Source organism: Oreochromis niloticus, linkage group LG8 (assembly GCF_001858045.2).
Source record: "Oreochromis niloticus isolate F11D_XX linkage group LG8, O_niloticus_UMD_NMBU, whole genome shotgun sequence".
NCBI lineage: Eukaryota > Metazoa > Chordata > Actinopteri > Cichliformes > Cichlidae > Oreochromis > Oreochromis niloticus.
In genome coordinates, this window is record NC_031973.2 from 16,718,787 (window position 1) to 16,729,892 (window position 11,106).

Sequence of the window (11,106 nt, forward strand, 5' to 3'; positions counted from 1 at the left end):
TGCTAACACTAGCCTTAGTGGTTGTTAACTGTCAAAAAAGAGTATTCCTGTGATATTCCTGTGATAGTTATTGGCAGTCAGTGAGACAAAAGTAACAAATGAGCTTTATTATTGCCACTGTGGCTCAGTTTTAACAGTAAGAGTGCTAGTGTTAGCACTCTGCTAGCAGGAATGCTAACGCTAGCAGCAATGCTAATGATAGCAGCAATACTAGCGCTAGCAGCAATGCTAAGGCTAGCAGCAGTCTAACAGTAGCCTTATATAAGTGGAAATACTTCAGTTAATTAGTTTGAATTATAAAATGACTGCTGTGTCAGCTGGTGTGCTAATTTACTCTATAATTAACCTGCTACTATAAGTTCAGTGTATCATGTCGGTGGGCTTTGTATTTCTGTTGATAGTCTGATAATACTGTACAGACAACTAACATTATTTCTCGTCTTACCACTTTCAGGAACCTGACTGACATCTGTGCTTTGACTGGTAGGTGTGCACATACTGCAAGAGAAGTAGACCAAAATAAAAAGATAATCTGACTAATATAGCTGTAAAGTGATGGGTTCAAACTTTGTGCTAGACCTTTTAAACACAATTTTATAATAATACACATAAGTGCAGCTTAACAATTGGGCTAAAATATTTTTTTCGTACATTTTTGTAGTCACACTACATGTGATTATTTAACGATTCACTCATTTATATTTTATTTAAAAATATTATTGAATTGAATTAGATAATTATTATTCTAAAAATACCCAATTTTTAGATTAATAATTTTTTGCACATGGCAGCCACAACAGTTTAGCTTGAATATTTGTTTTGTCCTGTTTCAGTAGTCACAATTAGTTCATACAATTAACATGTGATATCATTTTAATAAAATTATTATTTTTTTCTTCTTTTTTGTTCACAGTGTGCAGAAGAAGAACAAGGACGAGATCTCCAGTCTTCTGTCTCACATCCCAACCCCCATCCCCTCTATCCTCTGTCCTGCTCCACCTGTTGTCTCTGCCTTCTTTCCATCTGTATTTCACCCTGTGGTTTGTGAGAAATTTTGCCAAACCAAGAATCTTATTGCGGTTTGATTTCAAAGCCGTGTCTCTCCTGCTCTGTCTGTTCTCTCTGCTAAATTTTCTCTCTACCTGTTTTTCACTCTTTGGTTTGCTGCTGAAAAATGCACAAGCCAATAAAGCAATAAAGAGTGCATATTTTGCCTCAACCTATGAACAAACTGAACAAACAAAGAAAACTCTAATTCACGGTTAATTGGGATTTCCCAGCCGTGTCTTTCCTGCTCTGTCTGTTCTCTCTTCTAAATTTTCTTCTACCTGTTTTTCACTCTTGGCTTGCTGCTGAAAATGCCAAGCCATTAAAGCAATAAAGAGTGCATATTGCCTCTACCTGAGAACAAACAAAGAAACTCTGCGGTTTGATTTCCAAGCCGTGTCTCTCCTGCTCTGCCTGTTCTCTCTGCTAAATTTTCTCTCTACCTGTTTTTCACTCTTGGCTTGCTGCTGAAAAATGCCAAGCCATTAAAGCAATAAAGAGTGCATATATTGCCTCTACCCTGAGAACAAACTGAACAGAGAAAACTCTAATTCACGGTTTATTTTGATTTACAAGCCGTGTCTCTCCTGCTCTGCCTGTTCTCTCTTCTAGATTTTCTCTCTACCTGTTTTTCATTCTGGGCTTGTTGCTAAATTGTGCCAAGCCAATAAAGAGAGTGCATAATATTCTCTCGACTGAAGAACAAACTGTCAAACAAACAAAGACATTGTTTTGAGAAATAAAAACTGAACTATAAGAGAAAGAAACATCTCCTGGTGTGTGCCACTCTTATTTTTGAATATATTTTCTAAAGACTAACAGAAACACTTAAAGGTGTGTAAAAATGCCAAAAAAGCAGAAAAAGTCACAAGCTGCAAAACAACGGGAAGAAGTTCCATGAGTTTCACAAAGTACCAACATGTGAACAAGCTGAGTGTGATTTTCCTCAGAGCTCTGCAGAAGAGTGTGTCTGCAAAGACCAATGCTGATGGTGTCAAACAGGCAGGTCAACATGTTCCTGCACATGTACAACAGGTATCCTATGCGATGCTGTAAAGAGTGGACTGCAGCAATGAATTTAATAGAGACAACATAAGGTGTCAAGTACCACAGGTGGGTTATGCTGATGTTGTGAAAAGTGCCGTCACACTGATGTGGCAGGACCATCTCATGCAGAAACAGTGAACCTTGAAAACCAGCCTCTGTAACACATGTCTGTGCATCTCACAGCCAGGCACATCGTAAATATGGAGACTCAGAAACAAGCAGTGCACATGTAACTCACCACATTTCTTGCATTCCTTCAGAGAATGAAAACATGACACAGCTGACCTTAATCGGTCTTGGATAAAGGTGATGTGATGTACAAAGAGGCCAAGAAAGATTCCTAAAATATTCATTGGCAACCGATGAGCTGCCAACAAAGTTTATGCTCGCAGGTCTATGTATCATGTGACATGACACAGCTCCGGTATGGGACATTTGAAGAACCTCCAGAGAAGCAGTAGATACCTTTCAGCTTTGAAGCAGGACTGAGCTGCCTGTTGTCAGATGTGCAGTATGCCTTATGATTAGAGTGGATTGTATCGCAGTGTTCAGATCCACATCAGCAAATATGTTTCTTTGATCCACACTCAAACACCAGTGGTTTCCTCTACCACTACAGTCACGTATCGTGTCAGCTTGATGCTCAATTCACACTCCTCAGTGACATGATAAGAGGCTCCAAGATTCTTATGAATGATGGAGATATCACCTTTGTAACATGAGCTGAAGCCTGTGCAGTTTACAGTATGAGCACAGTCAACCTGAGTGATACTATCACAGACACAGTCTGCAGACCAACAGCTGCCACTGCTGTGGCACCTACTCACTCTGATACAACTGTTGATGAAGCAAACTCCTCTACTCCAAGGAGAAATACAATCACTGGATCTGACTGAGAACATCTTTGTCAAATGTCCATTTGTACCACTGGTGAAACAAAAAGAAGTCCACATGACTCAGTTCACATCATATGAAGATCAGAATGAACCTCCTAATATACCAACGAAGAATATGCAGTGAATTAATTTCTCCATCAAGGATGCTTTTTCATGCAATCAAATGCTGCAATAACAATGTTCTGCTGTGATCTTTCTGAATATTTACAAAACTGAAAAAGTTAATAAACAACAAAGGCACAAAATAAAGAAGATTAATGGCATCAGAGAAACCCAGAAATCAAGAAAAGAAAACCAAAAAAGGAAAGAACGACAAAAGTATGCTTCAAATAAAGATTACAAAAAAGAAAAAATCTTGCACAGCGAGGCATATAAAACAATCCTGAAGTTAGACAGAAAAACAACAGTATGTTAAAGACGTTACCATGCGATGCTGAATTCAGAAAGAACAACAACAGTATGTTAAAAGACGTTACTGTGAGAATGAGAATTCAGAAAGAACACAACAATATGTTAAAAGACGCTACTGTGAGAAGCTAAGTTAGACAAAAACAAAACAATATATTAAAGACGTTACTGTGAGAATATGATTTCAGAGAGGAGAAAAAAGCTACATCACTAAAAGGTATCGAGAAAACCAGAATTCAGAGAGAGACAGAGACAACTGATGAAACAACTAATGCGAGACAGGTATCAAAGTAATCTTGCATTCAGGATTATGCACAACATGAGATGTGCCATGAAAATAAGAAGGAAATACAGATGGGTGAACAGACAACCCAAGAGAGTGACAACAGTGTGATCAACGAGGCCATATCGGTGTTCAAATCACAAATCAAAGTTGGACCATCATACCCATGTACTGTCTGTTTCAAGGCTTCATTTCCAAACCAAGTACGACCCTGCACAAGGTCAAATTATGTCAAAAACCCACATGTGGTTGCAACATGTTTGACAGGAAAGTATGTTCATGTTTGTGATGAAAACTGCAGAATGAGCAGTGCAATGTGCCTGATGAGAGAAAGAGAGAGTGGATTTGTCACACCTGCCACATCATCTTAAAAATGGATCCATGCCAGCACTTGCTGTTGCCAATAAACTGGATCTTGCTGATATTCCACCTGAATTGTCTGATCTCAACATACTGGAGAGACATCTCATAGCCAAGTGCATACATTTGCCAAGATTATTCCTCTTCCCAAAGGCAGGCAGAGAGCAATTAGAGAAATGTGGTCTGTGTCCCATCAGAGGTACAGGAAACTGTTGAAGCATGCCTCGATTGAGAATTAATTCTCAGGTGATGAGAGTAAAACTGAAGAGACGCTTGTCTTACAAAGGTCATCAGCTGTTTCAGACTGTAAGCTGGTCTAAACTTGTGCAAGCACTGCATAAACTCAAGCAGATTCATCCACAGTATAAGGATGTGAGCATCAGAGATGATGCTGAGCTGTGTGACCAACACTTCCTGATGAAGATGATGAGGAGGATGATGATGAAACATGAATGAGGACGATTATGATGAGGCTGATTTAATGGAAATTGACAGCTGTGAGAAAAATGCACTGAGTGAAGCACAAAATAAAAATGAACAGATATTGACATGTTACCCTGTGATGGTGAACAACACATGAGCAGATGAGAGATGATTCAGAGCAAGCAGATGGACTGACTAATGGTGGTTTTGCACTCGAGTCCTGTTTGCAGCCCCTGATGTGGCTGAGGAATATTATGTTTCAGTGAAGGAATCTACTCTGTTGCTCCTGCAGAGAGAAACAATCCAATAAGTTTTTTCAAAACACCTAAACTGGAGGCCATGGCCTTCCCTGTGCAGTTTCCTACAGGCCAAAACACACTTGATGAAAGAAGGCTGATCAAAGTATCCCCAGTGGTATTTCAAATCAAGACTTTTCTGCATGATGATCGTTTTGCCAGAGACACAACTATTTGTTCTTTGCACAGTTTGTGACTGAATACACTTGGCTACTTCCAGCATGACAATACAGTTAAGAAAGGCAAAGCCTTTGACCAGAGATGGGAGAAAAATAACCTCAGGCATGTTACAAGATAAACATGAGGTGGAGAAACTGGTGAAATAAAGATGCAGTGAGATTCATGCAGCCTCTGAGAGGAACCCCAGCCTATTGGGAGAAAACAACAAGAGATCTTTTGCCATGATCAGACAGTTGGGAACTCCCACGTTCTTTTGCACATTTCAGCTGCTGAAATGCGCTGGCCTGAAGTGATTGAGGCAATAACAAGGCAACAAGGTGAACAAGTGAATTTTGAAGGACTCGACTGGTCAGCAAAGTGTGACATCCTGAGAGCAATCCTGTCACAACAATGCGCATGTTTGACAAGAGAGTTGAAGCATTATTCAGAGATTTACTCTTATCTCCTGCAGAGCCACTTGGCAAGTCATTGACTACTTTTACAGAGTGAGTTTCAGCACAGAGGAAGCCCACACATACACTGTCTCCTGTGGGTAGAAGGTGCTCCTGTGTTTGAGGAGGATGATGATCAAACTGTTGTTGATTTTATAAACAAATACATCACAGCTCAGCTGCCTGATCCACATAAACAACCTGAACTGTACAAGAAAGTAACAGAGTGCAAAAACACAGTAAGAACCACACAAGACGTGCTTTAGGAGTTTAAGCTCGGGTGCCGTTTTGGTTTTCCCAAACCACCCTGCAATGAGACATGATCACAAGACCAGTGAGGATGATGAACTGGAGGTAGAAACAGCAAAGAACAAGCTCAGACCACTGAACCAGCTGCTGAATGAACCTGAAACTGCTTCCATGAGTTTAGAGCAGCTCTTGGCAAGATGCAAGTTGACGCATGCAGAATATGAGAGATACCTGAATAAAATGAACACAAGGAGTACGATCATACTAAAGCGTGATCCAAAAGACTCTTGGATAAACGGCTATAATCCACATCTGCTTGAAGCCTGGAACAGTAATATCGACATAAGCTTTGTTTAGATGCTTTCGGCGCTGCAAATTATTTAATGAAATATATATCAAAAAAGAGGGCGGGCTATCTGAGTACCTGAAAACTGTCATTGAGAACTCCCATAAGGACAGTGTAAATGAGTGCGATGAAATGAGAGCCGTCATGCAGGCATATTCAAAGAAGCGAGAGATCAGTGCACAGGAGTGTGTTGCTCGTGCATGTGGTCTTCACATGAAGCAATGTTCACGTGCTGTAATATTCATACCAACTGATGATAATCCTGTGAAAATGAGTCGTCCCCTGTCAGTTCTGGACAACACAACACCTGAGTCTTCCAATGTTTGGATGACATCTTTGAATGACAAATACAAAGCCAGACCTGAAACACCAGAGTATGAGGAGATGTGCATGGCAGACTTTGCTGCTACTTGCAGGATTGTCTATGGCCAACAGACAAAAGGTAAAGATGTTTTGCCCCTTCTCAATGAGATGGGATTTGTGCAAAGGCGCAAAAACATAAGCCTGCTATCATCAGATTTCACCGCTGCTCACAAGAAAAACATCCAGAGCAATATTACGGAAGACTGCTTAAACTGTACCTTCCTCATCGTTCAGACCACGAACTGAAAACACCATCTTGCCAACCTATCAGGCTTTCTATGGTGCTGGCTGTGTACAGCTACCAGGTACTGACCGTCTTGAGTACGTGCAACACATTGTCAAAAGAAACAGAGAAAATATGAGAAAAACAGTGAGGAGATCGAGAGCGCTGTTGAGGAATATGAGCAGAACAGAGGTGTGACTGATGAATGGTGTAATCTGGCACCTGAATCAGATCTCGTAAGGTTGCCACTTGTTGAACAAGAAAGAGAGCGAGACAATGAAAATGAACAGGAAGATGTGCCCGACTACAGCCGTCAGGCTGATGCTTCAACAGAAGTCAGAGCCATCAGGGAACCCCCTGCTATTGATCCCACATTGTTACGTCAGATGTTCAGAATCTGAATAAGAAGCAAGCCTGCATATTTTATGCAGTTAGAGACTGGTGCATTAAAAGAGTCTGTGCTCTAAATCCAGAGCAGTTTTTCTTTATATTAATGGTGGTGCTGGAACAGGAAAATCACATCTTATCAAATGCATCTACTCAGAAGCATCTAAGATACTGAGCAAAGTGCCCAGATATGCAGACGACGTTGACATATCAAAACCCACTGTCCTGTTAACTGCTTTCACTGGGACTGCAGCATTTAACATTTCTGGAACAACACTGCATTCTCTTCTCAAGCTCCCTAGAAGCTTAAAACCTCCCATTCAGGGACTTGGCAATCAGCTGGATGAAGTCAGATCAGAACTTTTGAATGCTGAAATAATCGTCATTGACGAAGTGTCTATGGTGTCAAGACATCTCTTTGCATATGTAGATGCAAGACTCAAACAGATCAAAGGGACTCGGAGACCCTTTGGAGGCATGTCAGTCATTGCTGTTGGAGACTTCTATCAGCTACCCCCAGTGCGACAGTCTAAACCTCTCTGTGTGCACGACCCGTCCGAGATCGACCTGTGGCGGGAGCATTTTCAGATGATCACTCTGACTGAGATTATGCGTCAGAAAGATGATGTTGTCTTTGCTGAGATGCTGAACAGAATCCGTGTGAAAGGAAAGTTGGATGAGCTTTGCGAAGCAGATAGAAATTTGTTGTCACAGGCCATAACTGAACCAGCCCTTGTCCGACTGATGCGTTGCACATTTTTGCAACTAATAAAGAAGTGGATGCACACAACTCTGCAACACTGGCTCTGCTCCATACTCATATCATTGACATCCATGCAGATGATTATAGAAAGGATCCTAGAACTGGCAGAATGGCACTTCAAGACAGACCATTGAAAGGAGGTAAAAACGAGTTACCAGACACACTGAAAGTTGCAGAAGGAGCTCGTGTCATGCTCACCAGAAACATTGACATACAAAATGGTTTGGTTAATGGAGCTTTTGGAAAACTACTTAGAGTAGTTTACTCTGAAAAGACCAACACATCATCAAGCTTGGACTTAAAATGGATAATGAGACATCTGGAAAGAATAACGCACACCAGCAGACGACATGGTGTACATTGAGAGAGCAGAGGAGAATCTAAGCAGAAAGGAGTGGTACGAAGACAGTTCCCAGTGAAGCTGGCCTTTGCATGTACAATACATAAGGTACAGGGTATGACAACCACATCAGCTGTTGTCTCTCTTAAGAGCATTTTTGAGCCCGGCATGGCCTACGTAGCTGTCAGTAGAGTGACGTCTCTCAGTGGACTGTATCTTCTTGATATGGAGGAGAAAAAAATATTCACCAACCAGAAATCACTGCAGCGCTTGAGAACATGAGACAAGCCAACCTTGATGACATGATGCCTCTTCTACACGTGAGACAAACACTGAGCAGGTCAGAGGTTTTCACCATTGTTCATCATAATACAGAGGGACTGCCAGCTCACATTAATGACATCAAGAGTCACCATGAATTGTGTCTAGCAGATGTTTTGTGCCTAACAGAAACACACCTGCGGGGCTCTTTTGTCGCAGAGAGTCTCCACTTGGAAAATTACAATTTGTTCAAACGCAACAGACACCTGTCCTACACAAACTTTCCCCAGATGGCAAACAGAAGTGGTGGTGGAGTTGCTGTTTATGTGAAAAGTGACATTCAAGTGCATGAAAAACAGTACATCCATAATGTAACTGACCTTGAATTTCTGGCTTTAAAGGTTGAAGCACCAGTCAGTGCACTGATTGCAGTTGTGTACAGACCTCCAGACTACACTCTGAGGCCATTCCTGAAAACCTGGTAAGCCTATTAGACTCATTAGAGATCATGGACTGTCATCCCATCATAGTGTGTGGTGATTTTAATGAGAATGTTTTATCCAGTGCAAACAAACCAATCCTGGAGCTGTTTGAGTCTAGGGGATACGCACAGGTCATCACTGCCCCTACCACAGAGAAGAACACACTGCTTGACCTTATTTTCATTTCTCAGCCAGAGCGATGTCTCCATTCTGGAGTCATGAAGACCTACCATAGTTACCATGACCCTGTATACTGTGTATTGTCCTGTGATGATTCATGATCTAGATCTTTGACTACAGTAAGTAATTTCTATATTTTTGAATGACTTAAGAAAGTAGAGCGATATTTAAAAGTTGACTTAAGAAAAAACGCCCTGCATTGCAGTATAATGTTTGAATTTTTTACATAAAATACAATTAAATGAATTAAGTAATGATATCAGTAAAATATGACAATTTATTTATTACAGAAAATCTAAAAATCAGTAATCTATGAATGTCAGAAAAATCAAATATAGCAGTTTAAAACGAACAGTGTAGGCATATCCTCTCTGCAGCCAGGCTTCAAAATCCTGCAGGCTGCCCCAGTCTCACTGTGGCTGGGAGGGAGGGAGGGTGGACCAGAGGATTGCCCACACAACACATAAATGTTCAACAGCTTCTTCATTGTTTCTGAGAGAACAACAAGACTAAAGGTTGCTTTTTTAAAAAAAAAAAAAAAGAAAAAAAGAAAACCTAATTACAGCAATAATGACAGTTAAGCCAGTTTATCTGTGCCTCTATTTTGAAATAATATTTACAAAAATGTTATTGATTTCAGTTTGTTATAATCTTTAAACTTTTTCAAAAGTATATCATTATATTTTTGGACAAATCTTTCAATGAAACATACATTTTTATGAGCTTTTATCATGTTTCAGCCAGTGCATTTATCAGGGTGGGTCTGGGTCTGGGATGATAAATGCACTGGCTGATAACTGCACATTTCTGGCCAGAAATGTTTCAGCAGTGTACATATGTACTACATATGTTACACTTGCTTTTTGTTACCAGCTGATACCCTACATTTGTATAGACATTGGATGGTGTGAGGCTGGGGAGTTGAGTGGAGTGGGTAGGTGGGAGTTGAATGGGGGGGGGTACGGTGGGAGGTTGTTAGGTTTCTTTTTTCTTTTTTTTTTTAAGAGAGACACAGTCCTCCTGTGTCTTCTCCAAGCTTCACATGTAAAATCCAACAGTGTGAAGCACATAGCAGCCAGAAACTGTAATGCCACAGATCAGAGAGGCTTCATCATCACCATCTTCATCGCCGTACGATCAGAGCGTGAGACTTCACATCTGGAGCACAGGAGAGATTCTGTGATAAGTCCTCCTTCTAGCTTGTCCCACAAGCAGTCGGTGAGATTTACTCACAACAAAAAGGGTTAATGACATTATTTCCATGAAAACATGTATTAATTCTTTGTAAAGTGTTTAAATTGTGTTTTCACTTGACCTTAGGAGTGTTATTTTGAGTGTATTTTAATATCTGTACTCAGGTGTTTCCCTCTGTGATCCATCCCCTTCAGAGCTGAGACACTCAGGACTGAACAGACTGCACAGTTTCTGTGACTGAGCCTCCAAAACACTTCTTTGAAACCACACATGATAGAAGGGCTTTATATTTGCAGCAGCACTACTAAAGGTATTCAGTTTATTACAGGATGTGTTTGTTTCTTAGGACCAGCTCTAAGTGCACACTACCTAACATATACACCTTTCTGTTCATTACAAACCAACTACTCTGGATCATATGGCCAGTCGGCAGGAATGTTGCTGCAGGAAAACATCCCTGGAGATCACCATCATTGTCAGACTGACTGTGCCTCCTCTGTGCAGTGTCAAGATCCTCCTAAATGAGTGTGTAAGTTAACATTTCATTATTTTATTCCTTTGACAAGTATCACGATATTTACATTTACAACTACATATGTTCCTGTTTTCTGCTCTTCTTTTAAAGTCCTCAGCTATCCTGCTTCTGTGCTGCTTGCCACACATCAAACACTGGCCGGATGACAGGGAGGATCCACTCTGAAGTCACTGGACATGATGAGGATCATATGGGACTTTATAGTTTCACAGAAATGTTGTGCTCTTTGATTACAGGTTTTAAATGGACATAATGACTGCCTCTCTCTGATCAACAGGCTAAAGGATTGTTTTCATTGTTAGTGCTCTGTACAATGTATGCTTATTTAATATTTCATCACAGAGCAAACCTTTATTTATTTAACATATTTTTATTTTGTTTTAATGTTGAATTAACTGTGGGGATTTTTTAA

General features: G+C 40.5%; 1 long non-coding RNA gene across 1 annotated transcript; it reads left to right on the top strand.

The window, feature by feature from the left end:
- The first annotated feature begins 9,951 nt into the window (after positions 1-9,951).
- LOC112847703 (uncharacterized) lies at positions 9,952-11,106 on the top strand. Its single transcript, XR_003221430.1, has 3 exons — positions 9,952-10,469; positions 10,586-10,688; positions 10,785-11,106. It is a non-coding gene; the product is annotated as an uncharacterized LOC112847703 (long non-coding RNA).